This window comes from Buceros rhinoceros, unplaced genomic scaffold (assembly GCF_000710305.1).
Source record: "Buceros rhinoceros silvestris isolate BGI_N320 unplaced genomic scaffold, ASM71030v1 scaffold33417, whole genome shotgun sequence".
NCBI classification, from domain to species: domain Eukaryota; kingdom Metazoa; phylum Chordata; class Aves; order Bucerotiformes; family Bucerotidae; genus Buceros; species Buceros rhinoceros.
Window position 1 is genome coordinate 1 of NW_010422183.1, and position 203 is coordinate 203.

A 203-nucleotide genomic window follows, 5' to 3' on the forward strand; every position below is an offset into this window, starting at 1 on the left:
CGCCGCGAAGCGCCAGGACGGAGGATTTCCGCACCTTCGCGCAGGTGCGCGATGCACAGATAACACGCGGTTTCGATCGGCGCGGTGTTACAACACTGCCGCACGCCCAGCGCTGACCGTTCCATGGCCACTTCACGGCACCAATGGAAACGAGCCAGCCCCAGGAACACCCAGACGCTTCCGGGCGACCACAGCCGCCTCGA